At 39.6% G+C, this 20786-nt stretch overlaps 1 protein-coding gene across 1 annotated transcript in view; it reads left to right on the forward strand.

Moving 5' to 3' along the window:
• The window catches only part of LOC131721864 (glutamate receptor ionotropic, NMDA 3B-like), a 45252-nt gene that overhangs the window by 694 nt on the left and 23772 nt on the right, over nucleotides 1-20786 (forward strand). The gene's annotated exons all lie outside the window — the stretch shown is intronic.

The raw sequence follows: 20786 nt of genomic DNA on the forward strand, positions 1-20786 counted from the left end.
TAAGCACTTTGTTAGAAACCTAAATTGCTTTAAAAAATCAGATTACGTATACCGTCAAATACAATTGACACATGGTTTGTACAATCTAAAACGACATTTTAACTAATAATTGATCGGACAGATGAGACCACGCATGATAAACCTGTGTTTAATTACACAGCGCTAATTACACAAGTAAATGAGAAAATCAGCCACGTTTCAAGTGTGTCGGTATCAGCAACAGTCTGCTTCAAACAACTGCACAATTGGGTCAGATAACGCTTCATCGAAACTTTGAACCTTTCTAAATTACCCGAGCGTGTGTTTGATGTCGTGCATTCCAGATTAAGTACCAGTGCTTGCATTAGAAACCATTATTTGTTTTGTACTTTGTGATCTATTAAGATTTTTTTTTCAATGCGATTAACAGCAAAATCAAGAATTTTAAGATGAGTATTAATGTTGCACCAAACTAAAAATGCGTAAAACTGTAGATATTAGGTGTTCACTGTTTACTGCATTTTATTATTTATTTATGCATACACCTATAAAAGGCTCTGATCAGATCATTGCATTAGTTTCAATGGGTGATGAGATACATTTACGAAGCATACACAGTACCGCTGTTTGATGACTTGTGTGCTGCGGTTTAAATAAAACATGACACCACTGTTACGCACAGCACGCACTGTTTATATAAACATACTGAACGTGACTAACGCGATTCGGAATTTACAGACATGTCTTCTGTAATACGTGAGAAGTGATGCCACTCTGCAATTCTAAAGGTGTTTTGCGCAGACGACTTATACCTCGCAGTCGGTCACGCCTCCCTCCCTCCAGTACAATGTAAGTACTCTGCGGACTCACCCTGGCGAATCAGGGCCGCTGTCATGTGCATTGATAATATTGGCAAGGTCTGAATCTCTGTCCAGCTGCCGTAAGCAAATATGATTTACAAAAAAAGGCATTATTTTGGATCAACGTTATTGGAGGCATTTCAAAATACTGATATTTTAACATTTGTTACGTTAATACACGTTTACAACACAATTATAACGGGAGAATAACTTAAGCAAACTGTTTCCAGTTCCAAATGCTTGGTGAATATTGTCTACCGCTATTGTTAAGTGTATCCCTGTTATTTGATAAAGCAGTGACATCAGAAATATCCAGACAGGAACTATATTGTAATCCTAGTGGTATATATTATAACTTTAAAGACTACTAGATAATCTTTTCCCACTTTCTACTGCCACATTTATAAAGGGGCTATTCCAAATGAAGATTACACAGTTCGAATAGCCATGCTATTTATAGTTCCTAAAATACATACACGTTCTGTGGGCTGTTCTCTTTAGTTTGTTGAGAATAGTTTAGTTAGACGTAATGTAGTTTATTGCAATAGCCTATAGGGGGCAGGACGCGTTGTAACAACGATGAAACGTGCTTGAAAAAACTGTCTTTTTTAATATTCATTTTAATAACAAGACTCAAATAAAGCTTTTGGAGTGAGTTTTTATTTTAATTTCGTTGTTAGTAAATTAATTATACACAGGCACACGTGTGACGTGCATGGATTTAACAGATTTGGTGGTGGTGTTATTTTTGCGAAGGACTGAGGTTTACAGATGCTTATAAAAATGAGATTGTGCAAGTCTGTGCAAGGCTTATTCATTTTGGTCCTCGAAGAACACAAAATAACCTGTTTTACCTTATTTTCAAAATCTAGGCATATCATTCGCAGACGTCACTAGGCTGGGGTTTTACACCGCTGATGATACGAACCAGGTGGGATTGATTTCAACACCTAGAACAGTGCCCATATATACTGTTAATGCAAAATCTCCCATACACATGTTGGTATCACTGTATCTTATTTTTTGCTGTCAAAGTAATGTGGCAATAGACAATATTATTTTTACACCGAAAACTTTAATATTTCTATAAACAGCTCAGCAAGAGGAGGATGGCTATATTTCAAATCCCAGTATCTAGACAATATGTGTTAGTACGTGTTGCTGGTCTTTAGGTTAGATTTAACACAGCTAATCTTTCACGATTGACAGTCAGAAAAACAGCGAGGGAGTTAGACGAGCATACCAATGAAGGGTATCCCCGACTCGCTCGATCCGGGGGGTTAGTCAGTCAGTCAAGATGTCGATAGACAGTCACCATGGCAGCTTACCTCAGCTGCAAGGACCTCAATCTTAACGCGAACGCCTCCATTTCACAAAGAGGTGTGGGGGTCAGGACTAGCTACAGTAACTGTACTTGCCTCATGGGGTACTTAACAAATTAAAATAATTAAACATGGCGCGTAATAAATCTCAGACCGCCGTTGATTTGTCTACTTTTTATTGAAACCGATTAACATCACATTTTGAAGTTTTACTGGCATTGAAAATAAGCGTAATTTATTCAATTAGTGCCCACCAGGCCAGCACTAATAAAGAGAGAGACCTAAAACTTTTTTTAACACTGGCACTTTAGAGTGGTGCTGAGTGTGCACTTAGGCAAGGCTTGCAACCTGTGTTGTTCACACTTACCTTAATGCGTCTTTGAGTGCAACTGAATTACCCTGGCTCCTTCTAAATTTGAATGGACGTCTCTCACTGTTGGGAGACAGGCAGTGAGGCAGTTTGACTGCAAAACACCTGGCGAGGCCGAAAACGAGGTGGAGGACAGAGAGGAATAGGTAAACTAAAAGCACGACACAGACTGCAAAGACGTTTAAATGTAGTTGGATTCAGTACTGCTAAGAGCAGCTATTGATTAAGGTTAACATGAATGAGGGGTAACCTCCGTAGTACAACGTCCATAAACATTTCACATGTACAGAAAAGTTATCTACAGAGCGGACCAAGTTATATAAATAAAAGGTCTGCCCTGTAAAGATGCAATGTAAAAGTGACTACATTAAATTAACCCATTTAAAGTCTTTTTAACTGCCTATGTCTCCTAATTTATTCGCAGATATTAAGATATTGTTTTGCTGTGTGATGTGTTTAGAGTTCAGAAACGTCATTTGAATGACGCTGAAACAACTGGGCTAGCTCTGGCAGTACCCTAGATGTCCTATAAAGTTCAGACCTGTATACTGTAGGCAAGCACTGTAGTTTTCTTCCATTTTTTCTAGTACCATAACTCCCAGTGATCAGAGGGTTTAGAGTTTGCTTCCTGAAACTTTGCATAGCGTTACATTGTATATTTGGGAAGGCAGAGGCAAGGACTGACGGCTGACCTTCAAGGAGTGTTTCCCAGGCTAGTCTTGCTGAAGCAGCCCGGGCAGCAGACTCGAGTTATGAAGCCTCACAGTGAGTGGAAGTGCTAAGAGGAGCACACGCAGCTACCCTCTGAATGAATACTGTCAGTATGTTAATGGAGATCTCCCACAGGTCTGCTGAAAACCAGTCAGCACCCCACAGCGCTGAGCCTTGAGAGCCAAAATCACACACTTGCCTGGTCTAGGACATTGCAAAAGGGTTTTTCTCTGGTAACATAATTCATGATCAATTTGGATTTTTTCATCAAATAGTGCCCACATGTGTTGAGTATTAATACCTGAGTTTCATAAAGCAGAGGTAGCTTGAAATATCATTGTTGTTGCTTTTTTAACATTTCCCATACCGTTGTGTGGTGTTTGCAATCATTCAGTGCAGTGCTTCTGCTTTCCAAAATCGATTCTATTTTATCTGCCTTTACTTGGAGAATTCTACCTTTACTCTGCCCCCCTGATTTATTCTCTTTGTCTATAGACTGTATAGTTGAAAGGTTATATTGTCACGTGATTTGAATAGAATGAGGAAGACTTGCTCCCGACAAGCTCAAAGCCAGGTAAAGGCAGATTTAGAATGAAAAAAATGACCCTAAATATGGTTATAGCCTGGAGGTCGCCGGTTCTAGTCCAGGCTATTCCACTGCTGACCGTGGACGGGAGTTCCCAGGGGGCGGCACACAATTGGCTGAGTGCCGCCAGGAGGGGGGGAGGGCTTAAGTCGGCCTGGGTGTCCTCGGCTCAGCGAGCACCAGTGACCCCTGTAGACTGGCCGGGCGCCTGCGGGCCTGCCTGTAAGCTGCCCAGAGCTGCATGGCCCTCTGATGCTGTAGCTCTGAGGCGGCTACATTGCGGGCCTGCAGAGTGAAAAGAAGTGGACGGCTGAGGGCACACAAAGATGTGTCCATCCTTGTCTCTCCAGAGTCAGTGCGGGGGTGGCAGCGGTGAGCTGGGCTGAAATAAAACAATAATTAGGCTTAAAATAAGAAAAATAATTGGCGATTCGAAATTTAAACAAAAGAAAAAAAGATTACAAACACCATAGAAAAGTAAGGGATATATAAAAATGCAAAATAGAAGCAATTACAAATAACTGGTTCAAGTTGCTGCTGATTCTTATCCATTTCCTGTTCTGTAGGTCACTCTGCAATCAGAAAAATAAAAATAAAAGTTAGTTTGTACAATAGGGAAACTGGGGTTTTGAAACAAAGTAATAACTAAAGCTTAAAATGGAATTCTAATAAGGAGACCACTGGGGATTATTTTTTGCATTTAATCAAACCCATAATGGAAAGACAAGCAATATGTTTCTTTCGGGAAAACTCCAGAAGCTAGCTCTGGAAAATTGATCTTCATTAAAATAAGAATTGCGGTTTTGACTTTTTCTGTTTAATGTCTTAAAATAGGACACCAGAGGTCAGTTTTGACAGACACTTAAATTACTTAGCTTTAAACATCAACTGAACGATGGTCCCTATTCCCTCAGTGTCAAGTTATTATGTAAAGGATCAGTAAGTTATTCAAGTAAATTCTGATGCCTTCTACAACAATAGTTCAGAGAACGGTTTTAAGAATATACAACTTTTTTTCTGTCAGGTGAACACATAACTGTTTGGAATGTAGGGTAACGGTTTTTGCTGTCATAGAGGAATATTGAGAGAAGTGTATGTTAAGCATGTGTATACAGGTCCTTATCAACACACTCGTTTTCAGTATGCATAGTCGATGCCAGGGCTGTATGGAGGGTGGGCAGTAGTGCAGGTCTGGGTAGACAATGGCACCTCCCTTTCCCAGCAGAGTCTGCTATGTCACCGTCATGTGACACCTCACCTGAATGTTATACTTTTAAATGACTCTAGAGAGCTGTGAGTTATTATTTCAATAAAGGATTTCAGGATTTATATTGTTAAATGTACAGTAGTGTTCAAACGTGTTAGTGATGGTGACACCAAAATCACAAAGTGCTGTCACAGGGATAATGGAGCAACCTGATTCTGTAAAAAACAAAGAAAGCCATGGACGACTGAAGACACTTTTTAGGATGTTACCAGTAATCATTATTGTGAATTCATGGCTCTCGCACAGACAATAAGCAAATGGCTTAAAAATGCACTGAATAGACAGTAACGCCATATCGGGGTGGTGCTGGCTAAGCAAGGGCAGGATGGAGTTGTCAAGCAAAGGAAATATCAGTATCCTTTGAGTCTTTGTCAGGTAGCACTGTTCTAACAAGGCCTTTACTCACTGTCTGTTCACTGCATTGCCTTAAGCCATTTGCTAATTGTCTGGTACAGAGCCATCCATTCATCAAGTTCCTAACATAGTTTTCTACAGAATAGGTTCACTCGGTTTTCTTTGATATGCTGCGGACAGCACTTTGTGAAATATTAAATGTTCTTGCAGTCTTCCATTACAGCCTGTTTTTCTTTCAGTGCGTGAACAGGCTGGCTGTAGGGGTGACGTCAGGCCAAGAAATGAATGCAGGACACACAGCATCTGCGAAACGGAGACGCTGTGGCACTCAGTGTTTTATTAACACAAATAAAATAAAAGGTTTAAACAGAAAACAAAACAAACGACGCGTTGGCCAAAATAAATAGACAAAACAGATGAAACGAAACCAAACAGTGGATGAACAAACTAATATCGTGCTGGTTTAAAAGCGAGTGAAATGTGCTCCTGTATATACAGCTGTACCAGGATTCAATTACAAATTAATTATTCACTTGAATCCCAGCACGTGAACTACTTTGTGTACTTCCCATGCTCACATACTAATACACATTTTATCTACACATCCTTGAGCCTAAATACATATAACACTCGTGCTACATAGCCCAATTTATATTCTGGGCATCACTATATCCACATATAACAGACAACATAAAACACAAAATACGCACAGGGGCGGAGCACACTGCCACACAGTGTCACCAGCACTACTTGCTTTTACCTGTATTTTGAAATTTATTTTTATAAAGAGAAAAAAAAAAATAACACTGAAACTCATAGGTGAACCAAATGTTGCACTCTTCTGTATATGAATCTCTTCACTGTATTTTATTATTTAAAGTTCTCTGAATCTCGCATTGCCTGCAAATCGAATAATGATTTTATGATGTGGTTAGGGTTAGGGTCAGATTGTAATTACTAGGTTTTTCATTTTGAAGGTTCTCTATCAAGGGCAACCAAGCAGTGTTGAAACACGTGCAAGATAAAGCCACATGGTTTGGAGATGTCTGAGTGTGAGCAGTGGAATTAGTTTCAGGTACCATGGATTTCATTGTATGATATCTATAATTGACAGTTTGGCTTGACTGCTTCACGAAATTGAGTTTTGTAGCTCTGGAGTTTGGAAAGCCCATCTGTACTGCAGTGGAGCACATGTGTTCCAGGCTGTGATGGGTAACTTGTAGTGCTAATTCAAAAAGAACTGAGAATAGGGAAAGGGAAAGAGAGGACTTGATTAAAGTCTAAAATTGTTAATGGTCTAGATAAAGTGAACCTAAGACACGACTTCAAATTTGGCACAGAGAGAAGAACTAGAGGGCATAAATGGAAGCTGAGTAAAAGTTTAGAACAGAAGGTAGGAAGCCTTTTTTACACAGAGAGTTATAAATGCATGGCATATGCTACCAGGTGACGGAGTAGGATCTAAAACACTGGGAACATTTGAAAAAAACTAGATTGTGTGCTTTTAAATAAAAACAAATTCATCATTTCTTACATGTGGTGTTTCAGGTGGACTGGCTACACTCTGGTGTACCAGCTACACTATACTTGGAGGACAGACATCATTATTCTAAGAGCTATTGAGGCCACAGAGGTGATTTTAAAGTCCCCAAGATGTGTGGACTGAAATAAAAAACGAATCCAAACAACAAGAACAATGCGTTCGTTTAGATAACTCTGACATTTCACGCCGTGCAGCTCCTATGATGAATTTCTGCTACAAAGATTACTTTTCACTGTCTCAGCTTTCCCACCTTCAAAAAACATTTTCATTCAGAGTTGAAACAAAACCATTTGTATTCAGGTACAATGAAGTGGTTCAGCTCAATACCTTGTGGTAAAGTAGAGCCACAAATAATTCAATGCCATCATCTCAGTTAATTAGTGATCACTCTTCTGCGCTGGCCTTTCTAACCCCTGGTCTGAATAGTCAATTTCTGATACAGCAATTCCCCAACTCATCAATAGCAAAATATCCATTTGCCTTTTCTGTGCCTTTTGACACGAGGCCACATCATTTTACTGTCTCTCCTAATTTTACATGCAGTATTGAGGTAAAGTATATTGCTAAAGTTTGTAGCATCATGGGGAAAATGAAAAATCGTTTGTTAGTCTTACCCGTCTGATAAGATGTTGCAGAGAATTGTGTTAACTATAGGGTTTAAAATACAGATGTGGAAGTCAGAAGAGTACCGCAACAGTGGGCTTCCCAGGAAATATCATTTTTGGATGTTAATATGGTATTTTTAAATGGGGTATCCCCAATCAAACATCTCCCCCAAACTGCAGGACTTTGGAATTGGAGTTTTGGAGTTTTGCTATGAACCTCCAACTATCAGGGCATGCATAGAAAACCTTGTGGGACAGGAATGCTAACAAGTTCACAGGCATGTGTAGCAGAGATATGTCAGTGAAATCATTACAATGTTAACCTTCCTGGGTTATTTAATATTCTTACAGACATAATAAAAAGCAATGTTTCAGGAAACTCCAACAATACAGACGAGGCAGTCAACTAAAAAATCAAGCAGAGATCTGAACACATTGCTTTCAATTATCAGTGAACTGGTAGCCATTAAACATACCTCTCCATGTTGCCTGTGTCATGCCTCTGAGTTAACCAACTCCTCACTTTCCACCCTTCCAAGGGGCTTGGTAGTGGAACCGCTGTTTAGATCAATTTGATTATAGTGTCTGTAGTAGAATTCTTGGCATTTTCATCGCTTTTGGTCAATGGGCCAAAAATGATCCTGAATGGTCTGATCGTGTTTGAAGTTGATTGAGTGCTTTATAAGCCGGATGGTATCCATTGACTGTTTCCTGATTCAATAGCATAATTTGTTGAGGTTTGACGTGAGGGTTTCTGCTATTGATCTGAACAATTCATTCAGAGACACTGCAGATCTGTTACTCTGGTGAGTTCAAGCAGACGAGAAACATTCCAACATTTCATAGGCAAAATAGTTTTTAACCCTGATACAAGTTTCTAAATCACTTTGATTCTCAATGCTTTTTACTTTAGATTGTTATTGCATTTCTAAAACAAAAAAAACAACTTCAGTCGACTTCTATCTTGAAAGGAGTTGACAAAATGAACGCTAGCCAATACTTCAAACACAGCACAGAAACCAGGACCAAAGGACACAGTTGGAAATGAGGTGGAGACAGACTCAAAACAGAGTGTAGGCGACACTGTTTTACACAGAGGTATGGAATGAATGGGTGTCCGTGTTGCTGAGAGACTTGACAGGACTGGGATCAACCAGCTTCTAGGAAATGGATGATCGCTGGTGGGCCTCCTCTCATTCATAAATATTCTTACATTCTTAATTATAAGTATTTATGTAAAACATATGTCACCAGGACTTTGATGTTGATTCAACATCTCTTTCCAACGATGATATGTTTTTCTTTGTTGCCTTTCTTTAAAGATACACAATACTTCCCTGTAAGTAAATGAGGCATGTGCACTCAAGGACAGAAGGAGGTGAAATGAGTGCTGACACAGCCCAGTGGAAGCAATCACTACTGATTTGGTTGCCTGCATCAATTGAGTTGAATTTCTGAAGATGGGATTGATGTCTCCGCTGAAAAATACCAGCGAGTGGAGTGATTATTCCTTCCTACGCAGCCAGTTTGTTTAAAGAACAGGAAGACAATTTGCATAACAGCACATGACTGATAAGGCACCAAAATGATCTGGATGCTAGCATTCTGTTTTATTCTAAATGGAATGAATCAAGATTGGAAAACAGAGAACTCATTCCCTATGCTAAATGCCTTCACTGCAAGTCCAGATGCTCACTAACTACCCCACAGACAAGGGACTCCTGACTTTCTTTCTTTCTTTCTTTCTTTCTTTCTTTCTTTCTTTCTTTCGTCGTCTCTCAAATCTAAATTGGTCATGTTTCATTGGTTAACACTTTCTTTATTAACACATTATCGAGTGATATTCATTGTGTATTAATACTTATGCTCATGTATATTACCTGCTCTGAATTGTGCTGGACAAGGAAGAGGACTAAAGTCTGTGTCATGCAGCTAATCACAGACAATCCAAACATGGTGGATGGCTGCCTTATCATCTTCAGGGCTTGAAACTCATACTAGCCCTGCACCCAGTCCTTGGGATCAGAACTTCCCTTGTTTAGTCATATTATTGAAATGACCAGGAGCTAGGAATTAGAGCAATCAGGCGCCTGGTAGATCTGTTCTGAACTGATAGGGAATTAAAGGAATCACACTAGTTTTCATATTCAAATGGAGAGTCCATTTCGAATGAAGGGGATCTTGATAAAGGGGAATCATTTCTCTGACTAACCAGTCCTTGGTCCTCACAGATGTCAGTTAGCACCAGCTGTGTGTCTGGCATGTCTCTTTGAAGAAACGTCAGAACTAATTTCACATTGCTCACTAACTTGTAGTCTATTAATACTTATTTTGATTTGCTTCAGTACACCTTATTTTCAAATAAAAACACATCCAGTAAAACATCTGTTATCCAAACTAAACAAGGACCAGGCAGTTTGTAAATCTAATCTAAATAAAATGCGTAGTGCATCGTTTTCAAAGAGTTTGTTGAAATGTATTTGTTTAAATTGCTTAGGGGTTATAAGCCATAGCAGAATTTATTTAGAGCATTTGACAGGGCTAGGGAATCCACCTGGATTGCATCCACTAGCAAGGTTATCTTGGGATCAGCCCTAAAACAAGTGGTTGATGCAATTCAGACAGATTCCCCAGTGCTGTAAAATACAGGTGTAGTTTATCCAATACGTCTAAAGATTATTATTAGGACTGGATATGGTGATATTAATATATTTGTAGACCATGGAGTCTATTGTAATGATTTAAACCAGTGGTTCTCAACCCCAGTCCTTGGGGACCCCTGTGTCTTCTGGTTTTCATTCCAACTGAGCTCTCGATTACTTAACTAAACCCTTAGTTGAACTAACAATTAGCTTAATTAAGCCTGCTTAATTGTTTTCAGCTCTTAAAGAGCTGGAGATTTCAAGGTAGCTGTACAATTGTATAAGCAACTCGAAATCTGCAACTTGGTAGAAGCTGAGAACAATAAAAAAGGTATAATTAAGCAAATTATGGGCTTAATTAAATTATTGAGAGCTCAGTTGGAATGAAAACCAGAAGACACAGGGGTCCCCGAGGACTGGGGTTGAGACTCACTGATCTAATTATTGTTTCGGCACTAAAACGTTGCTCCTCTGAATCTCCATTCTCAACTGATGTTGGAGGACACCAGGCAACACAGGCTGGATTTCTGTCTTCATAACAAAACAGGTTAGGTGTGTTGTTTTGTTTAGCATTGCCAGTTGATTAGATCTGAAAGGGTCCTTCCCCATGACGGCTGGTCCATGCATTGCGATATGTGGTTAGTGAAGCTAAACTAACGAATGGAATTATGACAGTCAGCACTGCATGGGTCGAGAATAGGAACGCTGATTGAGAACACGGGGCAGAAGAGATGTTCAGATGGGAAGGGAAAGATGATGGGATGCTGTTTATTGAATTCCCATTTATTTCATTATTTGATGACAGTTTTTTAATGTAATGTAGCACTGGCTGCAGTTAGGCACCTTAAAAGCTTCCCTTCAACACACACAGAGAGAGAGAGAGAGAGAGAGAGAGAGAGAGAGAGAGAGAGAGAGAGAGAGAGAGAGAGAGAGAGAGAGAGAGAGAGAGAGAGAGAGAGAGAGAGAAATTATCAGGAGAGGAGTGAAATGATTATTCAGTTCTGTACTGAAGTCTCAAGCCAAAGAAAGCAGAAATCCTTTTTATTGCTTTCATTTGATGCAGTCTCTATTCATCAAAGCTGCTACCCTAAGGTGCAATTTATGCAATAGTTTTGTGGAAGGAACACATACCTGTAATGGTACAAAACGTTCTTTAAAAAAACAACTTGAGTTCTCATTAGTTTTGAATTGCTGGTTGTATTTTATGTTCACAAAAATGGAGCAGCAAAATGTTTTCACATTCACAATCAATCTTCTGTATTAAATTTGTTTTTAGCAAAGTCTGCCCGTAACTCTGGGCAGCTTTCCATCATGCCTTCAGACAGCATGCCTGCATTGTCTTCTCTGAAATGCACTTGTTTGCATTTCAGCGAACATCCGTGCTCTTACATCTTATTACCATAAAACCTTTCTTTGTCCAATATCATTTCTCTGCAGATTTACTTTAGCAAATTTCCCTTTGAACTCACTGAAGTCCGACTGTCTTGCCACCAAACTCCAGACTCCCTGTGCGACAAGAATAAGGATTTGAAGCCACCAACTGTAAAGTCCTTTTTGCAGTAAAGGGAGTTTAAAGGTTCAAGCGGGTCTAATACATGTTACACAGAGAACATATCAAACATTGTCAGTGGGGTCATAGCATCCTTTTTCTAGTGGTAATATTGTAAGGGTGAGTCACATGATGATTCTGTTCAGGCGAATCATGTGATCTATATCTCCTGATATAATTTAAATAAAGTACTGTATTATTTAAGCAACAGACCCCAAAGAAGAAGGGATCGTCTCATGAAGGTTCTATTGCTATTAGAAAATGGCTGCTTTAAAAAAAGAAAAACATTCAAAGTTTTTCTGTTTGTTGTTTTCTTTGTGGTTTTTATGCAGCTGTTTTTTTCTTGCTAATGAATACAAATGTATCCCTCCAGATTCCATGAGTAATGGGTTTGCTCAGAATTCCATATGGTCTGGTAGGCTTCAGTATCCTAGTTATTATGATTAATTCAGAGACCTTTACAATATTCAAATGTACTTTCTCGGTATTTGTTCTATATTTGTTAATCTCTGAGTCATATCTGTAAAGTAATATCGCGTTGTGGGTATTTCCCATAGCCTAATGACTCGATACTAAAAAAAAAAAAATTGAAATTTTAAACACAGTTTGAAAGATAATCAGTCAAGGTCCTTGACGAGAGATTAGGGACCTCATATTGACCACTTAGGTTAAATCGTTGATCCATTTTAAGTCCTTACACTTGCTTTTGTACTTTTTTTTACCCTAGAATTGTGATTGGCGCTCCGTTGAGTTAGGGAGGCAAAAACATCAGGGTCTGTTTGTCCTCTCCATGCTGCAGCGGTCCTACAGGCCAGGCAATCAATGCGCTGAAGCAGACCTGCAGGGCTGGGCCGTCCTCCAGAGGGCAGTAGCTCAACGACATCCCGGTTGTTAACAAGTGATTGGCTAGGGGATCGGAGGACGCCCACTGACCTTCAGTTCTCCTGAGCTGTTGTGGAGATTTGCAGCAGTGGGGGGAACATGATTAGACATTCCAAACTGGGGGGAACAATCTAAGAAATTGATTTTTGGTTACAAGTCAGACTGAGCGGGTCGCATGATGTTGTTGAAAGTCCTGGAACCTGAAAGTTTGCAAAATCCTGATCTATAGCATGACCTTAGACCTGCAGTGTAATCAAGAGGCAAGGCAAAACCGGTGTCCATAAAGAACAAGAATAAATACATCGAAAACGGGTGCTAAAATCCTGGGAATGTTTACTCATGAAGGATCATCTGCTTAATGTAGATTGAATTGACAGCAGGAGAGTCTCCTGTGTACTGCACAGGGTTCAGGCTGTTTCCAGCCCAGGTTAACAGTGATTGAAAGTTATATCCATCTGATGCCTGTGTGAAGTGTGAAATGAGTTCTGGCAGGCACCAGCCAAGTCCTTATAGGAGAGGTGTCCCCATCACAAATATCTCATCACAGACGACACTAAAAGGCACCTTAGCTGGCAGTCACTTAGAAAAACTGATGAATGGCTTTAGCATAAAAGCACAATGCTCTATTCAATTTGCTGGATCTCACTTTCTTATCGATACTGAACACTTTCTCTGTATTTAATGAGCTGGCTCTCAGATCTGCAGTACTGAATTCCCTATACTAGTCTGTATTGAATGAGCTGGCTCTCAGATCCGCAATACTGAATTCTCTATACTAGTCTGTATTGAATGAGCTGGCTCTCAGATCTGCAATACTGAATTCTCTATACTAGTCTGTATTGAATGAGCTGGCTCTCAGATCCGCAATACTGAATTCTCTATACTAGTCTGTATTGAATGAGCTGGCTCTCACATCCGCAATACCAAGTTCAATCTGTACTATACTGTATTGAATGTGCTGGCTATCAGACTCCTTAGTGCTGAATTCAAGTCTATACTACATTGTATTGAATGTGTTGTCTCTTAGATCCAGAGTTCTGAGTTCTCTGTTCTAAACTGTATTGAATGAGCTGGCTCTCACTTCTCCAGTACTGAGTCCTCTATACTTCATTGCTCAGGATATCCCAAATAGCAAAACGATGAGGACCCTGCATCCTCTGTATGTTTGTGCACTGTGGATGTTCAAGTACTGATATTACTTTAGTAAAGAAATGAAAACCAGAATTATAATCCTTGAAGTGACTGCCTGTACACCTAACTGTTTTCCACCAACACCTGTGGCTCACTGTGGAAGGAATAGTACAATAAAATTGGTAAGAAAAGTAACATGCCATTCTACACCCTGTGATCACATTGTGTAAAATGTTTTCTCCCGGGAAAAGGGGGGGGGGGGGGGGGTTGGACTGATGTAATGATGCTTGATGAAGGGGGCTATATCTTGATGATATAGTACTCATTTTTTTACAGTAGTTTATTCACAATCCTGCAGCAGTTTTCAAAGGCTTATTGAAGATGACTAAAGCCTTTGTTCTTCCACTTTGTTACGCATCTAAGGAGCTTTGTTTCTTAAACCAAACCGTCTCTGCTAATCACAGCCTCTTCCCTGGTGGCTGGTTTGAAGTGGCAGTCCGCAGAGAGATCCTATTGAATGCTTGATCCCTTCTCTCTGCCAGCCTCGGTCTTTTCAATCAAATTCACTTTGTTAATGAACCTTCAAGCTGTTAGTGTTTGAGACTCACTTTTCAAAGTGCGCATTTCAAGGGTACAGACCTCTTGGGGAATGCAGTGATGAGGATGTATAATATGGCCCGAGAAGATGGATGGTGTTTAGTTACTGTTTCCCTGACTTCTGAGGTCAAAACCATTTGGTCGGGCTGATCCTGTGATTATAAACCTTTTCAATGTTTGGTTTAGGGGCTGATCTGCTCTCAATATGTTTCTGTCAATTTCAGTCCATGGATGTCTGAAATCTGTAGATAAATGAGGTGTCATTGCGTGTGACTAGAATGCATGAATAAAATACAGAAACTAGTAATGTAAACCAAATTAGCATTTACTAGAGATACAAAGACAGAAGAATGTTTTAAAATGAGTTTACTTTGACAGTGTTACTCCTAGCAAAATCTTTTAAAAATGCGATACACCGCCAACCTCGTTTCCCTAGCTTTTTCTGTTATACAAACTACTACAAAGCTACAAGATCATAAGACATTTTATGATTGGAATAAGCTATTCAGCCCATCAGAGCTCACAATTTTCCTGTAAACTAAGTCGTGTGGCTAGCAGCTAGAAATATCACAAGGTATTATTGCTAATTTATTGCATGCATTCATATTAAATAATGCTAGCTACTTTTCTGGTATTTCAAACAAAAAATATGTACATTGTCTTACATTTCAACAAAATACGTACCAACAGAAGTGTTTTTTTTTTTACTGGGCTTAAGTAACTGCTTTAGGAGAACTAATTTTACAGAGTGCTTGTGGTGTTCATAGCAAGACATGAAGTGCTGCTGTCTTGGAGTCGACTCCACAGGTTAGACTGACGCATGCATCTTTATGTGTGTGTGTTGTGTGTGTCTACATTGGCAATAATGTACTGTATTTCAGAGATAAAACTCGTCAGGGAGCCACGGCTAATTGAAATCGCCGATGAATGGGGTGCAGATAAATGAGGTTCTACTGTATATATATATATATATATATATATATATATATATGAGACAGTGCTTGGAAATTCTGGCCTGTGATTGGTTAAAACCTCATCATAAGAGCAAAAATAGATTGAACTATTGCCCTCACATCTTTACACCACCAGGCAATAATCTCCCTCTGATATGCAATTGGTTCACATCACTGTCAGTCACACCCCTTTTCAAAGGCACGCCCTCCACCTCCACTCCTAACAACAAGAGAAAATGGCTGAATGAAAAAACAGAGATTCTCTGACTTAACAGAAAAATAATTTTCTACAAAAGAAAGAAAAAACTTTGATAACTATGCAGTATGAACTTTTTCCTGTTTTTTATTCATGTTATTTAGTTATTTACTTATGCTGTATCAGCTATATTTAAACAAAGTGCTGTAAAGCCATAAATATTTGCAACCAAAATATTTGCGACCAAAATATTTGGCGGATCACACCCATCAAACCTATTTTGCTCCAGAAATGTTGCCGACCTCTTGCACTGGAAGTTGTATATTACTTCATTATATGTACAGCATTCGTGCCAAAAATGTTAACTTTTTTTTTCATACATGAAAAACACATAATAAAAGGCTTACAAATATCTATGGATTTACTGTATATAAAGCCATATTTACTATCCAACCTGGCCTCTCTTATTATTTTGACTGACTCACATATTAAATATGTAGTGCAGACTCAGCCATAGTGGAAAATTAAATGTCCCTCGGGAAGACTGGTGCTTTGGGCATTATAGCCCCCGGTTGGTAACAACAGTCTTCCCTCGGGGCAATCATTTTACACTATGGCTCTCCTCTCCAGTCTATATTTAATATATATATATATATATATATATATATATATATATATATATATATATATATATATATATATATATATATATATATATATATAATTAGGCAATAATAGGCATATTTAACCTTGTCTACCGTCTGACCCATTTAATATCACCCTCTGTTTATTATCCCCAAATTTAATAATATCGCTCACATTTCTCAGTCATGCAGCTGATTTCGTCCCCTCTTAATAGCACTCTGAGAAATAAAAGCATCAGATCAGGTGGTTTGCAGGTAAGTAAAATGCTGCATTGAAATGTTCAAACAGTGGTACAATATACAATATGGAACAGCCGTTATTACAAGGTGTTATACATGCACAGTGTTATTGACTGTATATTGATAACAAGAAATGTTATCTATGAACGTTATTGTAATCGGTGCAATAACTAGTACAGTAGAACCTGCCAGATCCATTTAATAGGTTCCAGGGGTCCATCAGATATGTGAAAATATCTCAGAGGGAGTTGTTATATACAGCATTGTGGTTGCTTTATTAATGTTGGGGCATTATAAAGTAACAAAGCAGTGAGTCTAAGACACCAAAATACAGTACTGCATGTAAACTATACAAAGAAAACCAGTAAAAAATACTGCAGAAAAAGTGTAGTATTAAAAACAAAGCACTATACTACAGTATTTTTGAGGGGAGGAGTTTAAAAAATAACAAAGAAAAAGAAGCACGCACACAAACACTAACTGGGTTTGAAGGAGAAATATTCTTTGAGCTTTTTAGCAGTACAGTAATGACATGAATCCCTTGCGTTCGTGTTGTTTGATGGGAGCTTAGTGACAGCTGGCATGTAAAAGGTGAAACTGCATTCCTTTTCCACGGCCTCTGTGTCTGCAGCAATGCTCCTCGCGTCTTTTCTAGCGCCTGGGTTTTATCAGCAGCTGAGTCTATTCTGTTCTGCTAAGAGCTAAATTTACTGTTTTAGACACATAATAAAGTGTGCATTGATCAGTTTCCATCAGTACTGCTCATGTTGGTAGAAATGACACATGTCAGTGGTCCAGTGGTTAATAGAGGGCATTGTATCTTACAGGATCGGATTTTAAAGGCATCTGTTGCACCAGCACTTCTGTGTTTTAACCCTCACTTTGCCAGATGAACTCCTGATAAAGTCAAATCAGCTTTTTGTCATCATTTTTATCCCTTTGAATTCATATTAAAATTCTTTGGCTGTCCAGTATAGGGTCCAATTTGTTCAGGTCATTTTGGTATACTAGTTTTAATTCAATAACCTGCTTTTTTCTCCTGACTAATCTCCAACCTGCGCATCAATTACCCCAATAGGTCCCACATGGCTGGATAAAGCACCAGTCAGAGCCTTGTGACCGCTTTTGAGTTGATCGCACAAGCATGAATGGAATAGAAATGGTCTTGTTAGTTTTCAATTAAACAATTCAGTCTAAACTACTCTGCAGCTATGGACACAAATTTTGCATCACCTAGAATTTTAGGATTGAGACATCATTAAAAAAAATATATACATATATATATATATGTATATATGTATATATGAACATAATTTAGCTCTTTTATTTAATATCATGTAATCAAAGAAGCTACAAAATGATATCGCAAAAGTCTACCCGAAGCCATAATAGTAAAATATTTCATGTATATGGAAAACTACAAAGCGATATGTAATTCAATATGTTAACGTAACATTATTCAGCAAGTTTCATTAGACTTTATAAAGCAAAATGTGTGAATTCTATAGGGTGATGCAAAACTTTTGACCAGAGGTGTATTTCTGGAGCTCAGAAAGTCCAGTATTGAAGTGGATTTATAATTTGACTGTTTATGACAGTGGTGGTCAATACAATTGATCCGCCAGCAATGCTTATTGACCAGTTAGTACATTTTGACAGTGTGCGTTTGGCACTCAGCTAAGGTGCATGCATTTCTGGTTACTGAATATGGTTTCTTATGATGAAAATGTTTCAGATTAAATATTGATTTCCTGATTGGCAAGGACCACGTTTAAAGCTTAATTGTGCATGCTTGGGGTTACATCAAAGTCGTACTGTACGGTAGTGTGCACATTTATTACAACACCTCAAGATCATTTATAACCTTTATATACCTACCTGCATGAAAACCTCTGGGGGTTCCAGTCAGTAATCAGCGATAATCTTTATCATTTGTAGTATTTGTTGTATTTTAAATGAATTGCATGTGTGGCCTATTAAAGTCAATGTTAAAATGTTGAAATACCCTTAAAGAGTGAGTATCGGAGTTCTGAAAAATATAGTGTTCCACGTGTCACTACAACTGTTTAAATAACAGACCTGTCATTTTTCTTTTCATTGTTAACATCCTGACAACTTTTTGTGGCGAGTTTATATTCAGTATATAATATAATAAGAAAGGACTCCTGAATCCAAGTACATCCCGTTATCCCGAGCAGCTAGTTAATAAAAAGGCCACGCTGCTGTCAGAAAGTGCAGATTGCTTTTCATTTTTGGCTTTTATAATTGTATTTTCTGCTGTGAAAGAAGTCAACCTGGCGTGCTTTCGAAATGCCTGTGTTCAATCAAAATCACAGATTGATCTGGACGGGCTGAGAAACCCGTAATTGATTAGCGAGGCCCTGATAAATTACAAGCGACATGCCAGGAAACTATACAGGGTGGCCCTCAACAACAAATCAGACATTCTAATGCATCAGCAGCACCACAGCGATGAGACCCCCTCTCCATTTACAACAGACTGCCTTGTACCCAGCAGCACCACAGCGATGAGACCCCCTCTCCATTTACAACAGACTGCCTTGTACTCAGCAGCACCACAGTGATGAGACCCCCTCTCCATTTACAACAGACTGCCTTGTACTCAGCAGCACCACAGTGATGAGACCCCCTCTCCATTTACAACAGACTGCCTTGTACCCAGCAGCACCACAGCGATGAGACCCCCTCTCCATTTACAACAGACTGCCTTGTACCCAGCAGCACCACAGCGATGAGACCCCCTCTCCATTTACAACAGACTGCCTTGTAGTATACACTGCCTTTATTAGCACGTCTACCTGATTGGGTTTGGCTTCACCCTGGTGTTGGCATCTTCTCCTGGTATACCCTGGTATGGGGCATGTTCTCCTGGTATACCCTGGTGTGGGGCATGTTCTCCTGGTATACCCTGGTGTAGGGCGTGTTCTCCTGGTATACCCTGGTGTGGGGCGTGTTCTCCTGGTATACCCTGGTGTGGGGCGTGTTCTCCTGGTATACCCTGGTGTGGGGCATGTTCTCCTGGTATACCCTGGTGTGGGCATGTTCTCCTGGTATACCCTGGTGTTGGCATGTGCTGCTGGTATACCCTGGTGTGGGGCGTGTTCTCCTGGAGTACCCAGAGTACCTGGAAGGCCGTTGTATCAAGTCAACTCAACAATGCTGCACTATACCCTAATGGTGATGGCTCCTTTCAAGATGATAGAGCCTCCTTACCTTTCCATGAGGTTTGTAATCATTCAGAGTGGTTCTAATTGCAGGAACTCCAATTAATTTTTTTATCAGGCCTAGTTGCCTGTCATAGATATATGTAACATAGGCTAGATCAGCCAAGGTTTTTATAAGCATTAACAGTGCCATCTAGTGAAAACAACTTTCCGCAGGTCTGCTGGCAAATACACGGCTGTTCAGGGGCTGGCAGTGGCATAGTTTTTATGGATGAATACAAAAGGTTTAAATGATTAAAAATATATTTTATTTGAGGGCATTTCGCAGAAGGTGGACTTTTGCCCGAAACGTCCTTGTGACAGGGTACTGCCGTGTGGGTGCGTGCACTCGCTGCTGAGTGACTGGCAGGAGATCGAGACGGAGGTTATAGTTGCTACGCCCCGCAGGCGAACAGGTTTTTATTTACATACACACAGAACATACAGGAACCCCACGTGACGCTACCAGCATTGTTAGGTCATGTGGGACATATGGCCTGGTGTACAAAAGGAAAAATAAAACACTGTACAAAAAAAACGATCAAATAAAAGGTGCTGTGAAGACGGCATGCGCTGCTCCCTGATGCATGGTGGTCTCGCTTATTCACCTCACTATACTTCATGGGGTTCTACCACCCCTGAACTGATCTTTACTCTTGTAAATAAACCCCGACTCCAGCTACTCGCCGGGCTGTCAGTGATCGCGGTTTACCCTTATGGCAAATCAGAGGCATTCAGCAAGATGTTTCACTCTCTTTATCCGGGTAGGGTGGACGATGTTCAGCCCGTTGGCTTTGGCTTTGCAGCAGCCCTGAGGTGAATAAACAGGACCTTTTTATAACTGACACCCTGCTGGGACACACCTACCTGCTGATTCCAGATTAAGAACTCACGAGGCCCTGGGCACAGAATATCCTGAGACACCCCCCACCCCTACGGAAAAAAATTACATTTTCCCGATATGAATAAATACATGCTAGTTACAGAATTAACAATTAACAATTTAAAGAATTAAGAGAATAAGGGATCAACACACACACCATGCAATGCATAGCCAGCCACTAGGTTTACGGGTTATCCAAGCCAGCATGCAGTTTGGGTGTTCTGTACCCTTCTCGTGCTCAGAGAGTC

Source organism: Acipenser ruthenus, chromosome 49 (assembly GCF_902713425.1).
Source record: "Acipenser ruthenus chromosome 49, fAciRut3.2 maternal haplotype, whole genome shotgun sequence".
Lineage (NCBI taxonomy): Eukaryota > Metazoa > Chordata > Actinopteri > Acipenseriformes > Acipenseridae > Acipenser > Acipenser ruthenus.